At 33.1% G+C, this 14,571-nt stretch overlaps 1 protein-coding gene across 22 annotated transcripts in view; it reads left to right on the top strand.

The window, feature by feature from the left end:
• The window catches only part of LOC106823749 (protocadherin alpha-C2), a 190,143-nt gene that overhangs the window by 108,820 nt on the left and 66,752 nt on the right, over positions 1-14,571 (top strand). The gene's annotated exons all lie outside the window — the stretch shown is intronic.

The following is a 14,571-nucleotide window of genomic DNA, read 5'->3' as shown; positions in this document are numbered from 1 at the left end:
TTGGCAAAGTAGTCTTTTTTGAGAATGACACTCCAAAACATAGCTCCAGGCTCCACGCAGTGTTTATAAGTACATGGAATTATAAGCTTGTCTCAGAGCACCTGTTTGTACTGATAAAAAGAAGATAACGCTATTGGATACAGGACTTGACAACATTTTATTTTGTGTTTTTATTGATCTGTTTCACAAAGAAAGATGAGTAAGTGTTAGATCAGAAATACTTGTGTGTTTCTTTGAAAGGTGCACTTACCATTCCAAGTCCATTCATCTTGGATTTAATTTTCTTATTATTTTAGAAGCCAATATACTTAGAAATAAGTAAATACCGTATTTAGAGTAATGCATCTAATAAAAGTTAAATTATTCAAATACTTCAATTTATCCATATTGGCCCTTGGCATTTCAAAACTTTTTGAATGGAATAAGGACAACATTTTCTAGCAATTTTACAGTTTTACTTTCTGACTTCTAATAGACATCATGAATATAAGGGAAGGAGGTATACAGAAATTAGAGAAGAGAATGGAAGATTTCTTATTTTACTATTCCGGGTAGTAAGGGGAGAAGTGCTTTATAAGATAGTCTCCTTCAAATAATGATTTTAACTGCATATAAGATAGATTTGCATACATTATAATTTTGCATACTTAATATTCTCACGTGATATAATAGAATCCAAGATATGATTAGTAAATGCTTGCTGAATGAGTGAATAAATAAATTTGTGAATGTATGAACTGGATGGTAACACTGGTCAACACAGAGGGAAAAACTTCAACTTACTTTTTGTATTTTACATTGTGTATATATAGTTAACATTCTAATTATTTCAATGGTTATTTTCTTCCTCATGACACATAATAATTAAATAACATAACAGAAGGAATTTCTGGTGTTAGAGCTAGCATGAAAAACCTCAATGCTGTATTCTGGGGCTAAATATGAGTCCAGTTCCTGTGGAAGAGAAAGTGATTAGTAGGGATACACATCATTACATCGTAAAATTTTCAGTGAATGCAAGTTAAAATGCAGCTAATTTTAAGGGAGAAAATTGTTGTACAAAATGTTAACATTTCAGGTATCAAAACACTTAATCGTAAACTCTCTTCCTATCAAGAAAATTCATCATTTTTTTCTTTTGTCTTACTGCTTTCTGTAACAAAGAGAGATGAGAATAACAGTAATGTCTATGACGTTCAGGAGTCAGGAATTGTTTGATTAGACTAGAAAGGAAATATAAGTAAGTGATAGGAAGATCAATGGATCTGGAAGTTAGAAGGAAAATTACCTATTTAAAAGGGAAAAGACAGCTAATAGCAGAGAAAAATGTGCCCTGCCACTGAATTTTTTAACTTAGATGAGTGATAAAGTAACAGAGATACACTGTTCATACGTGCAGGAATATTGTGCCATCCCATTCATCCAGTTGAGAACTCTGTTTCCATCGTTGTTGATATTTTACTTTTTAGATAGTCTATTGTCTGCTAATAATTTTTGTGGGCTAGATATTTCCTTATATATAAAGAAAGTATGATGTATGAAAACATAAATAAAATAACCTCGATGAAGCTGGAGTATTTGTAATTCACACAAGCATTTATTATTTACTTCTTCCTGTCTAATCGCATGTTGATCCAATCTTGATTATTTAGAAAAGAATGCTTGTCATAGTGTTCATTGAATGCCTTAATAACACCTACAGAATTCTAGAAATAAAACATTTATTCTTTGAATTTTATAAAACAAATATCCTTTCAAAGTTTGCAACTTAATAATAATTTTAACTGTGTGCCTAAGTCGTAGACTCATGTTGATGCATATGTTTATATTTTGGTCAAATTCTAAGCTCTTCTGTCTTATTTTAGTTTACAGTTTATGTTAATATAGTTTACAACACTAAAATCTATTAGTTCAGGAAATTCAGGAAAACGTTTTTACCTATATCTCTCCTATTGATAATATTTAACAAATATAAACAAAATTGATCCTTTGTGCAACAAGTAGACAATGTGTGTCTTTTGTGTGTATTTATTATTATTATTTTTTATTGTGGTAACATTGGTTTATAATATTATATAAGTTTCAGGTGTACATCGTTATACATTTCAATTTCTGTGTAGATTACATCATGCTGACCACGCAGAGACTAATCACAATGCACCACCACACACATGTGCCTAATCACTCCTTTTGCCCTCCTCCCTCCTCTCTTCCCTTCGGGTAACCACCAATATAATCTCTGTTTCTTGTATTTTTTTTTTTTTGAGGAAGATTAGCCCTGAGCTAACATCTGCTGCCAATCCTTCTCTTTTTGCTGAGGAAGACTGGCCCTGAGCTAACATCCGTGCCCATCTTCCTCTACTTTATATGTGGGATGCCTAGCACAGCATGGTTTGCCAAGTGGCGCCATGACCGCACCTGGGATCTGAACCGGTGAATCCCGGGCCGCTGAAGCGAAACATATGCACTTAACCACTGAAACACCGGCCGGCCCCACCCCCCCAGTCTCTGTTTCTGTGTGTTTGTTTGTCATTGTTTTTATCTTCTACTTATAAGTGAGATCATGTGGTATTTGACTTTCTCCCTCTGACTTATTTCCCTTAGCATAATGCCCTAAAGGTCTGTCTATGTTGTCACGAATGGCCAGATGTCATTGTATCTTATGGCTGAGTAGTGTTCTGTTGTGTATGTATACCACATCTTCTTTATCCATTTGTCCCTTGATGGGCACCTAAGTTGCTTCCAAGTCTTGGCTATTGTGAATAACGCTGCAATGAACATAGGGGTGCATGTATCTTTATGCATTCATGTTTTCATGTTCTTTGGAACATCCCAGCAGTGGAATACCTGGATCATATGGTAGTTCTATTCTTAACTTTTTGAAGAATTTCCATAGTGGCTGCACCAGTTTCCACTCCCACCAGCAGTGTATGAGAGTTCCCTTCTGTCCACATCCTCTCCAACACTTACTGTTTCCTGTCTTGTTAGTTACAGCCATTCTGACCAGAGTGAGATGATATCTCATTGTAGTTTTGATTTGCATTTCCCTGATAATTAATATGTTGAACATCTTTTCATGTGCCTGTTGGCCATCTGTATATCTTCTTTGGGGGAATGTTTGTTCAGATCTTTTGCCCATTTTTTGATTGGGTTGTTAGTTTTTTTGTTGTTGAGATGTATGAGTTCTTAGTTTATTTTGGATATTAACCCCTTATCAGATATATGATTTGCAAATATCTTCTCCCAATTGTTAGGTTGTCTTTTTGTTTTGTTGATGGTTTCCTTTGCTGTGCAGAAGCTTTTTAATTTGGTGTAGTCCCATTTGATTATTTTTTCTATTGTTTCCCTTGTCCAGTCAGAGAAGGTACTTGAAAATATGCTGCTAAGACCCATATCAGAGAGCATACTGCCTATGTTTTATTCTAGAAGTTTAATGGTTTCAGTCTTACATTCAAGTCTTTAATCCATTTTGAGTTAACTTTTGTGTATGGTGTAAGATAATGGTCTACTTTCATTCCTTTGCACGTGGCTGTCCAGTTTTCCCAACACTATTTATTGAAGAGACTCTCCTTTCTCCATTGTATGTTCTTGGCTCCCTTGTTGACAATTAGCTGTCCATAGATGTGTGGGTTTATTTCTGGGCTCTTGATTCTGTTCCATTAATTTGTGTGTCTGTTTTTGTGCCAGTACTATGCTGTTTTGGTTACTATCGCTTTGTAGTATATTTTGAAATCAGCGAGTGTGATACCTCCAGCTTTGTTCTTTTTTCTCAGGATCCCTTTGGCTGTTCAGGATCTCTTGTTCTTCCATGTAAATTTTAAGATTCTTTGTTCTGTTTCTGTGAAAACTGTTGTCGGAACTTTGATAGGGATTGCATTGCATCTGTAGATTGCTTTAGGAAGTATGGACATTTTCACTGTCCAATTCTTCCAATCCAAGAGCATAGAATATCTTTCCATTTCTTTGTATCTTCTTTAATTTCTTTCAACAATGTTTTATAGTTTTCAGTGTGCAGATCTTTCACCTCTTTGGTTAAGTTTATTCCTAGGTATTTTATTCTTTTTGTTCCAATTGTAAATGGAGTTGTATTCTTAATTTCTCTTTCTGCTACTTCATTGTTAGTGTATAGAAATGCAACTGATTTTGTATGTTGATTTTGTATCCTGCAACTTTGTGGTATTCATTTATTATTTCTAAAAGTTTTTTAGTGGATTCTTTAGGGTTTTCCATATATAAAATCATTTCATCTGAAAAGAGTGACAGTTTCACTTCTTCCTTTCCAATTTGGATCCCTGTTCTTTCTTTTTCTTGCCTGATTGCTCTAGCTAAGACTTCCAATACTATGTTAAATAAAAGTGGTAAAAGTGGGCATCCTTATCTGGTTCCTATTCTTAGAGGGATAGCTTTCAGTTTTTCTCCATTGAGAAGATATTAGCTGTGGGCTTGTCATATACGGCCTTTATTATGTTGAGGTACTTTCCTTCTATACCCATTTTATTCAGAGTTTTGTCATAAATGGATGCTGTATCTTGTCAAACCCTTTCTCTGCATCTACTGAGATGATCATGTGATTTTTAGTCTTTATTTTGTTAATGTGGTGTATCACATTAACAGATTGATTGTTTGATTGATTTATGGATGTTGAACCGTCATCACTGCGTCCCTGGAAAAAATCCCACTTGATCATGGTGTATGATCTTTTTAATGTATTTGTTGTATTTGATTTGTTAGTATTTTGTTGGGGATTTTTGCATCAATGTTTATCAGTGATATTAGCCTGTAATTTTTGTGTGTGTGTGTTGTCCTTGTCTGGTTTTGGTATCAGGGTAATGTTTGCCTTGTAGAATGAGTTAGGAAGCTTGCCCTCCTCTCAATTTTTGGGAAGAGTTTGAGAAGGATAGGTATTAAGTCTTTGAATGTTTGGTAGAATTCACCAGGGAAGCTGTCTGGTCCTGGACTTTTATTTTGGGGAGGTTTTTGATTACTGTTTCGATCTCCTTCCTGGCAAGTGGTCTGTTCAAATTCTCTATTTCTTCTTGATTCAGTTTTGGAAGGTTGTATGATTCTAAGAATTTATCTGTTTCTTCTAGATTATCCAGTTTGCTGACATACAGCTTTTTGTGGTGTTCTCTTATAATCTTTTGTAACTCTGAGGTATCCGTTGTCATTTCTCCCCTTTCATTTCTGATTTTATTTATTTGAGCCTTCTCTCTTTTTTTCTTGGTGAGTCTAGCTAAAAGTTTGTCAATTTTGTTTATCTTTAAAAAGAACCAGCTCTTGGTTTCATTGATTTTTTTCTATTTTTTTTAGTCTCTATTTCATTTATTTCTGCTCTGATTTTTTATTATTTCCTTCTTTCTACTGATTTGGGGTTTTGTCTGTTCTTCTTTCTCCAGTTACATTGGGTGCATTGTTAGATTGTTTATTCAAGATTTTTCTTGTTTCTTGAGGTAGGCCTGTACTGCTATAAACTTCCCTCTTAGAACTGCTTTTGCTGTATCCCATAGATTTTGGCATGTCCTACAACATGTGTCTTATGTTGGTTTTTCTGTTAAGATTCTTGATGGGAAATTTAATTTTTTTAGATTGGTATCTAAGATGGTACCTCTTATATGTAAATTTCTACTTACCATTTAAAATTTATTGCATTGGCAAATTTTTTATATAATAAATATTAATGTAGCAAAAATGCATGACAGTATAAAACTGACTTTATTAAATATTCCACATGAAAATTATAGTTTGTACATACCCATGTTATATTAGTGTATTGTTCTTCTGGAATTAAAGCAGTTTCTTTAAGGACGCTTCCATGGCATATGAAATATATTCAGATTTTAAAAAACATGCAGACAGTACAATAGCATTCATTGTTTAATAGAGAAACCTCAAGTTAGTAAAAAGGAAAGAAAAAGAGCATCAAAATTTGAGTGGACAGGAGGAAAAAGCAATGCCTGGCAAATTTATAAGTGGGACAGTTTTAACAACATATCTGATAATGTTAATGACCTATTGATTTTTGTTGCCTTCAGTATTTGCAGTTAAAGGGAAACAATAATATTCCGGAGACTGAGTAAAGTTGACTGGGTTGGAATATAGGTGGACTAAATTGCTAAAAATGTTTTTACATTGCTCAGGTGCATATAATATGAATATCAGAAATAATTAACATCTGGCAGAACATCAGATGAATATAGATTACAGTCTAGGATTTTGTCTAGAGTATTATGGAAAGTAAGGAGTTTGTTGTTAAAGATTATTCTTTTTTATAGTTTTATTTATTTATTTTGTTATTGAAGTATAGTTGACACAATATTATGGTAATTTCAGATGTATAACATAGTGATTTGACATTTATACACGTTATGAAATGATCACCATAGTAAGTCTTGTAATCATCTGTCTCCTTGCAAAGTTATTACAATATTATTGACTATATTTTCTGTGCTGTTTGTTACATCCCCGTGACTTATTTATGTTATAACTAGAAGTTTGCACGTCTTGATCCCCTTCACCTGTTCTCCCCCCACCAAACGACACCTTCCCCTCTGGTAACCACCAGTTTATTCTCTGTATCTACGAGTCTGTTTCTGTTTTATTTTGTTTCTTCACTGTTTTGTTTTGTTTCAGGTTCCACATATAAGTGAAATCATACAGTATTTGTCTTTGTCTGATTTATTTCAGTTAGCATAATACCTTCTAGGTTCATCCATGTTGTCACGAATGGCAAGATTTCATCCTTTTTTATGACTGAGTAATATTCTGTTGTGTATCTGTGTGTGTGTGTGTGTATCACACCTTCTTTATCCATTCATCTGTCAATGGACACTTTTTAGATTTTTTCCATATCTTGGCTCAATGAACCAAAAAGATGACAGATAGCAAATGTTGGGAAGGATGTGGGAAAAAGGGAACCCTTGTGCACTGTTGGTGGGAATGTAAATTGGTGCAGCCACTATGGAAAACAGTATGGAGGTTCCGCAAAAAATTAAAAATAGAACTACCATATGATCCAGCAATTCCACTTCTGGGTATTTATCTGAAGAAAACAAAAACACTAATTCAGAAAAGTAAAGATTATTCTTACAAACCAAAACTAAGTGATTAAGGTGGTTACTCACTTTTTTCCAAATTTTAATTGACAGAATGTGAATGGTTCAAGATATAAATGAATTATGTGTCTCTTTTATACTGCATTTATGAAAAGGAATGAATTAGGATAGTAATTTCCTCCTCAAGCCATAAAGACAGAAGGTCATTCATTATATATTTATCTGAAACTTGTCTTGGAGTCTAGAAATGAATATACAATCACATATTCTCCTGTGCTGCAGAGAAAGAGAAAAAACCTTTCTGTCTCATCCCAAATTCTTGGCTATTCCTAGAGCCAGTTGGTTGCAATGTACATATATGCTGTTTTCATGGCAGAGCTCTAACGACATACTCTCAAAAATGTACTCTCTGAATTCAGGCATATTATGGTTATTCTTTACAATGTTTAAGCAAATATTACAGCTGTTTTGTTTAGACTCAAAATGATGTTCACACAAAATAAAAACAACCAATTAAGACATCTTAATAGTGGGTTCTATACATCTATACTCATCACTTGAGATTGGCTTATCATTTTCCTTTCCTATAAGAGTTTGGCATCAAGGTTATGCTAGCCCTATTAAACAAGCCAGAAGTTTTTTTCTCTCCTTTTTTTCTGTTCTCTGGAGATGTTTTTAAGATTAGTGATATTTCTTTCTTAAATATTTAGTAGAATTCACTAGTGATGCTCTCTGTGCCTTAAGTTTTCTTTGTGGGAAAGTTTTAAGTCATGAAATAAAATTTCTTTATTAGTAATAGAAATATTTATATTTTTGTTCTTATTTCATGTCTGTAAATTCTATTTTTCCAGAAATGTTAATTTCACCTAAACTTTCAAATATTTTGGCATAAAGTTGTTTATAATGTCCTTGTGATCTTTTTAACATCTGCAGGATCTATAGTGATGTCCCTCTTTTCAATCCTGATGTTAGTTACTGCCATCTCTCATTTTTCCTAATTAGACTTGGAAGTAGTTTATTATATTAGCCTTTTCAAGGATTAACTTTTGGCTTTTGGGATTATCTTTCTTGCATATTTTCTTTCTACTTTGTTGATTTCTGCTCTTAGCTTCATGTCCTTCCTCATATTTTCTTTGTACTTAATTTGTTATTTATTTTCTAACTTCTTGCTTAGCTTATTGATTTTCAGATTTTCTTGTTTCTAATGTGTGGATTGAAAACTGAAGACTTTCCACTAAGCATGGTATTAACTGCTTCACACAAATCTTATTTTAAAATTTTTTAATTGAAGTATAACATACATAAAAATTCATGTATCCTAAGTGTTCAACTTGGTGAATAATCCAAAGCCAATACAATCATGTAATCACCATAGAGGTAAAGAAATAGAGCATTATCACACCCTAAAACCCTCTTCACACCCCCCATCATTACTCTCTTCTGAAATATAACCATTATTATGAGTTCCAACATCATAAAAATAAGAATCGTACGGTATGATTATGTTTTTCTTTCTCTTAAAGATGGGCACCTGAGCTATCAACTGTTGCCAATCTTCTTCTTCTTTTTTTTTTTTTGCTTTACCTTCCCAAACCCCTTGTACATAGTGTTGTATATCTCAGTTGTAGGTCCTTCTAGCTGTGGTATGTGGGATGCTGCCTCAACGTGGCCTGATGAGTGGTGCCATGTCTGTGCCCAGGATCCGAACCAGGGAAACCCTGGGCCGCTGCAGCAGAGTGCACGAACTTAAACACTCGGCCACGGGGCCGGCCCCTGATTATGTTTTTGTGTCTGGCTAATTTCACTCAATGTTATACATGTGACAGTCATCCAGGCTGCTGTGTATAGCAATAATCCATTTATTAAATTGCTGTATATTGGGTTGTATGAATATACCACAATTTATTTATCCATTTTTCTGTTGATGGACATTTTTTTCAAGTTTGTTCTTTTGCTTTTATGAACAATTCTGCTATGAACATTTTTCTGAACTCTTTTGGTCAACATATATTTGCATTTCTGTTGGATATGTAGCTAGCAGTGGAAATTACTTGGTTATAAGTGTATGTTCAGCTTTAACAGATACTGCCAAATTTCCCAAATTAGTTGTTCCAGTTTACTCTCCCACCAGCAGCACTTGAAAGTTCCAGTTACTCCACGTTCTTGAGTACTTAGTACTTCCAGCCTTTTTAATTTTCATCATTATGGCCGTGTGTACCAGCATCTCATTTTTTTTTCAGTTCTAGATTTGTATTTTTTAGTGCAATGTAACGACTGAATACCGAACAGTCTACGTTAGTGACTATTAAAATGCTAATACCATTCATCCCTCCCTTCCATTATATACTTTTAAAAAGCCAGGTTTATCGGTCATTTGGGAAATATTGGTTCACTGAGCTATGCAGATCTTCCAAATGTAGACATTTTATTATACAATAACAAGAAATCACATTTGTCAGTACTGCCACTGGTCTCATCAGTCTTTTAGTATTGGGAAGCTACAAACTCACAGTGGTGGGCACAAGTTTTCCAAAATTATAATTCTCACTCAGAATCTTAAATTTTATCACTTGCAGCAAATACTGTCAGTTGTTTTACTTGCAGTGACAGGCTCATTTAATTCACTTTTAAGAAAATGTCTGCTTTCTGGTATTACAAGTATCCAGGTTCTTCTTGCAAATTTCCTGTCTCAGAGCTGAAATCAGCCATTCTTCAAGGATCCTTTAATTCTTTTTTGTGGGAGATAATATGTAGAGATAAAATCTGGAGAATATGTGTGCTTATTGCTACAGGATTGAGTAAAAAAAAAACCCTGATTTTATATTAAATTTGTATCCAGTGTCCTTGCTAAGTTTATTTTAAAATCTCACACTTTTATATTATTTTATATTTTCTGCATATGCTGTCATGCCATCTCCAAATAATGTTAGTTTTTTTTTTTTTACTTCCTAGTCATATAGTTTTCTTGTTTTATGATTTTATAGCATTGTTAAATTGAAGTGATGATAAGGATAGTCTTGATTTATTCCTGATCTCAGAGAGAAAGTTTTTAATATTTAATATGAAATATATTGTTTGATTTTATTTTAGAGACCTTTTGTCAATTAAGGAAGATTCCTTCCCTTTCTAATTTGCTCAGAGGTTTTCTTTTTAAATCATGAATGGGTGTGAAATTTATCATGTGTTTTTCTGTTTATTGAGTTTTTATTTTTATCTTTTTAATTCAAATCATGAATTATATTGGTTGATTTCCTAATAATAAACCAATTTTGCATTCCTGGAATAATCCCAGGTTAATTGTGATGTATTATCCTTCTTTATATCAATGTATTTAGTTTCCTAATGTTTTGCTTAGAATCTTAAAAATCTGTGATAATGATAGAAATTGGCTTATAGCTTTCCATTCTTGTAATGTTTTTGTCAGGGTTTGGTGTCAAGGCTATGCTGGCTGCATATAGTAAATTGAGAAGTATTACCTCTTTTTCAATTCTCTGGAAAGCTTGTGTAAATTAGTGTTTTTTATCCCATAAACATTTGGAAGAATTCAGAATCAAGCCTTATTGGACTAGAGTTCTCTTCACGAAAATGTTTTTAATTATAAATACAGTATCTGTAATAGGTATAGAACTATATAGATTTTCTATTTCTAGTTGTATCAGTTTGATTGTGTTTTCCAATAAATTTGTGTATTTAATCTAAATTTTATAATGTATAGGCTTAAAGATATTTTTTGTTTTTTGGATTTTTTTTGCTGAGGAAGATTAGCCCTGAGCTAACATCTGTGCCAACCTTACTCCATTTTATATGTAGGTCACCACCACAGCATGGCTGATGAGTGGTGTAGGTCTGAGTCTGGAATCTGAACCTGCAAACCCAGGCTGCTAAAGTGGAGTGCACCGAACTTAATCGTTATGGCATGGGGCTGGCCCCTTAAAGTTTTTCATAATATTTCTTCTTATTTTAATGTTGTAGAAACCATAATGATGTTTCTTTTTACATTCCTCATATTGATATTTTTGCCTTCTTCTCTTTTTTGATGTTTCACCATAGATTTATTGATTTTATTAGTTTTCAATGAGCCATCTTTTGACAGCCAGAAAATAAGACATATTACCTTTAAAAAAGCAATAGTAAGACTGACAACTGAGCTCTCAAGAAAAAAAATGTAAGCCAGAACATAATGAAATGGCATCTTCAAAGGGCTTAAAGAAAACATCTGCAAACCTAGAATTTTATACCCAGCACAAATATCCTCCACAAAGGAAGGTAAATAAAAAAATTGCAGATGAACCAAAACTGAGGAAATGCATTTAAAGCAGATCTGCTCTGATGGAAATAGTAAGTGATTTCTTTAGGTATATGGAAAATATTCCAAGGTAGAAGCATAGATAAGGAAGGAAGGGGGAAAAGAAGAAAGCAGAGGAGTTAAATATTCACTGAATAAAACAACAACAGTAATGCATAATAGAATTTGAAATATAAAAACCCCTGAAATATATGAGAACAATAACAAAAAATATGGAGAGAGGTAAATAGAATTAAAATATTCTAAGGTCATTGCATTGTCCTGGAAGTGGTAAAAGTAAAAATTTATATTAGACTTTAATAAGTCAGGGAAGCATGTTTTATCTTCTAGGGTAATCCATTAAAAATATTAAAAGAATGTGTAACCAATAAATTAATAATGGGGAGACAATAGGATAAAAATATGCTTAATCTAAAAGAAGGCAAGAAAGGGAAAAAAGGCAAATTAGAACAGATGGGATAAAAAACCCACAAATAGTAAGATGACAAACTTAAATCCAAGTATATCAATAGTTACATTAAATGTAAACAGACTTAACACTCCAATTAACAAAGATGGTCAGACTGGTTAGAAAATAAACAACCATATGTCATTTGTTAGAGACACACCTTTAATAAAAGGATAAAGAAAAGTTTAAAGTAAAAGGATGGAAAGAGATATACCATGAAAACAGTTATCAAAAGGAAACTATAGCTAGATTTACAAATATCACTTATAGTAGACCTTAAGGCAAGAAACCTTATAGATATAAATAGGGACATTACGTAATGATAAAACAGTTAATCTGACAAACAGGAAGATAAAACAGTCATAGATTTCAATGCAATAACAACATCATCTGTAATTACATTTAGCAAAAATGGCTAAAAAGAAAAAAAGAGAAATAGTGAAATCCATAAGCAGAATAGGAAATTTTAACGTACTTTGTTCGGAAACAGAACAAGGTGACAAAAAAAATCAGTAATGATATAGAAAATTTGAATAACAGGAGAAACAAACTTGTACATGTATGTGTGCGTGTGTGTGTGTATAAAATCACCCAACAACCGCAGAACACAAACTCTTTTAAAATGCTCATAGTACATTTATGAAAATTAAACATGATCCGGGCTATAAAAGAAGTCTCAATAAATCCATAACAGGTTTTCATATGTAATATTTTCTTTATCAAGCATCCAATGTATTTTCTAATTTCCTTTGTGATTTCTTCTTTGACCCATAGGTTATTCAGGAGTATTTTTTTTCAATATCCAAACACATAGAGATGTTCTACACATAGAGATAATCTATAGTCTTTTGCTATAGATGTCTAGTTACATCCTACTGTCACTAAGGCATATCCAATGTGAGTTTAATTCTTTGATATTTGTTGAAATTTGCTTTGCAGCCCATCATATAGTCACTTTTTTGAAAAACTTTTTGTTTGTTAAAGTATAATATATATATATATATAGAAAAGTGCACACATAATAAGTGTACAGTTGGGATAAATGTTCAGAAATCGAACCTACCTATGTAACTAGCACACAGGTGTAGACACAGATTATTGTCAGCACTCCAGAAGCTCCAGTCACAATCCCCCCAAGGTAACCATTATTCTGACTTCTGACAGCCTTGATTAGTTTTGCTGTTTTTATATTTTATACATATGGAATTATGCAGTATATACTCCTTTGCTTTACCATCTTTAGCTAAACGTGATTATTTGTAAAAATCACCCTGTATTGTTGTGTGTAGCTGCATATCATTCATTCTTGTTGTATAGTATTTCACAGTGGGAATGGTCAATTTTTGTAAATGTTCTGCATATTCATGAAAAGGCAGTATTCTGAAATTGCCTGTAATAGTTCTGCTGGTGAACTATTTCAGTTTTTTTGCCTGAAATGTCCTTCTTGATACATATTTTCCCTGGGTGTAGAATTCTATGTTGGCATTCATTTCTTTTTGGCGCATTAAAGTTATCTCCTCACGATCTTCTTTGTTCCACTATTGTCTCATTGTGCTGTTTTATGAGTAATTTCTTATTATTTTTCTTTCAGTTTTACTAATCTTGTCTTCTAGTGTATCCAATATGCTGTTAAAAGTATCCCTTGAGTTTTTTGTTATAGTTATTATGTTTTTCATTTTTAAAAATTCTAATTATTATTGTTCAAATCTGCTATGACATTTTTTATCATTTTTTGTTTGCTGCAGATATTTTCAAGTTTGCTTTTTATTTCTTTAAATATATTAAGTCTCCGTCTGATAATTCTAGGGTCTGAAGTCTGCAAGTATGTTTCTGCTGTGTGCTGCTTCGGCTGGTTTTTGATCTCACCTCCATATTTCTGTGAGCCAAATTTTCTTTGAATTGTAATGGTCGCTACCCTGAAAATAATCTTTGTGGGGGTATCCTGAGATCTTGGATGAAAGTGACTTCAGGATAGATTTTTATTTGTAGCTGCCATTGTTTGAACACTACTAGTTATAAACTGCTTTAAACCGAGTTCAAGACTTGAGAGTCCTTGGCTCCTTAGACTATTATGTATACCCAGCTGAGAATCTGCAGGATGTCCAGTGTCCAACCACAAATTTATAGGATTTTTTTCCTTTCTTGTTTTCCTTCTGTCCTGGAGGCAAGTCAGCCTCCCCAGCAGTTCTCTGGGCTGGAGGATAGGTAGGTTTAGTTTTGGTACACCATCACCTGGAGAGAAGAGTCCTTGGGATTCTGGATTAATGTAGTTTGGAAATTCTACAAAACTCCTCATTTTACATACATCCTGGTCCTTAATTTCTGTCTTCCTCACCCCACAAGTTATCTGGATTTATGTCCAAGTTTACGTTGGCAAATGCTTTCAGAACAAAAAGCAAGTTTAATATTCTACTCACCTCTCTGGGTTTACATTTCCTCTGGAATTTGTCCCATCAGTTCCCCATTATCTTGTCATATTTTCAGTGCTTTTAAGATAATTATTTTAATATTTTATCCAGAATATTTAGTTGCTTTCAGTAGGATGGCTGCTCTGAATAATTTAGGCTGCCATTACCTGAAATTCTCTATCATACAGTTTTATCACCAGCGGGCTAGCATCTAAGTAATATTGAAATGCTTTTATGTATGTCTTAAAATATTTGAATTACTTTTCTTTTGAAAACAACAGTGGCTTAATTTTCCCCCAAACTTTGATGAGGGATTTAAATCTCTTATTAATTTCCAAAAAAAATAATTCAGAAATC

Source organism: Equus asinus, chromosome 9, assembly GCF_041296235.1.
Source record: "Equus asinus isolate D_3611 breed Donkey chromosome 9, EquAss-T2T_v2, whole genome shotgun sequence".
Lineage (NCBI taxonomy): Eukaryota > Metazoa > Chordata > Mammalia > Perissodactyla > Equidae > Equus > Equus asinus.
The sequence above is the reverse complement of the archived record's forward strand: the minus strand, read 5'-3'. Positions and strand labels throughout refer to the sequence as shown.